Source organism: Suricata suricatta, unplaced genomic scaffold, assembly GCF_006229205.1.
Source record: "Suricata suricatta isolate VVHF042 unplaced genomic scaffold, meerkat_22Aug2017_6uvM2_HiC HiC_scaffold_10849, whole genome shotgun sequence".
Taxonomy (NCBI): Eukaryota; Metazoa; Chordata; class Mammalia; order Carnivora; family Herpestidae; genus Suricata; species Suricata suricatta.
Genome location: NW_021854723.1, coordinates 1 through 1,069, shown reverse-complemented (window position 1 = coordinate 1,069; position 1,069 = coordinate 1). Strand labels below are relative to the sequence as shown.

At 51.5% G+C, this 1,069-nt stretch overlaps 1 long non-coding RNA gene across 1 annotated transcript; it reads right to left on the bottom strand.

Moving 5' to 3' along the window:
• Positions 1 to 212: 212 nt before the first annotated feature.
• On the bottom strand, positions 213 to 634 carry LOC115284582. Its single transcript, XR_003905276.1, has 2 exons — positions 453 to 634; positions 213 to 354 (listed from the first exon to the last, which is right to left on the bottom strand). It is a non-coding gene; the product is annotated as an uncharacterized LOC115284582 (long non-coding RNA).
• Positions 635 to 1,069: the final 435 nt, after the last annotated feature.

Sequence of the window (1,069 nt, the reverse complement as noted above, 5' to 3'; positions counted from 1 at the left end):
CACTGCCAGGAAGACAGCGGGGAGGGTGCTGTCCCCATGGAAGTCAGCCAGTGCTTGCTGACTAAGGCCACGTGGGACTGAGAACATCTGATGTGGAACTGTGACAGGTGTTCTCTCCTTGAAGTTCAAATTCTTCTCCAAGAAGATTTACACGGCTTATGGGAAACAACCTTTCTTTTTTTAACAAAAACAAATGCATGCCCATGTAAATCTGTGTGCCAGGGTTTCTTTATTTTGCTTCCTGGTCTGACATGCTGGGTTGTTTTTCTGATTCCCAAAGTGCAATGTTGTGATAGGAACCCCACAAAAGAGAAAAAGCATAAAAACTCCCGGATTTTAACTTGTCTCCGACCACTAGAAGGGAACAGTTTTAGACGCAGATTAGCAACAAAGCCCTCAATCTGACGAAAGCACCCAGAGGAATGGACCCAGTGCTGGGGAGTCACGGTTACCTGAACTGTGTACTGATAGGGGCCCATCTTTGGTTGCCACGGGAGTGTCAAAATGCTCAGATTGCGGGTGATGGGGATGTGAATTTCTACCTCCTCCTGGTTCCACACAGGCACCTGCAACATGTGGACCCCTCCATCCTACAAAGGGGTGAGGGTGTGGTGAGACACCAAGATGAACTGCTCATCACAAGTTTCCAAGCTCAGCCAGACCCCACCCCTCCCTGGAGGTCAGGTCCCAAGGAGATGCTGTGACTGTCAGGAAGCATGCCCTGCAGCCTCCTGTCTCCATGGAGACCACTTCCCATGGTTCTGTGACAGCTACTGAAGTAAATGCTGCCTGACTTCAGCCTCAGGACATCCCAGATGGGAAGGTGTGGTTATCCACTTCACGGGCGGGGAAACTGAGGCACGGGTCATGAAAGCAATTTGCCCAGAAGCCCCTGGAGCTCAAGTGACAGACAGGTGTGAATCACTGCCTGACCCGCAGACCATTCACTCTGCTGCTCTAGCTGCCTCCTCCTACAGGGCCGGGAATGGTTTGGGGCGGGGGATGAAGAGGAGAACACCCATGCCAATCTCCCCATCAGTAGAAACTGCTCCCACCTAAAACTGACTGG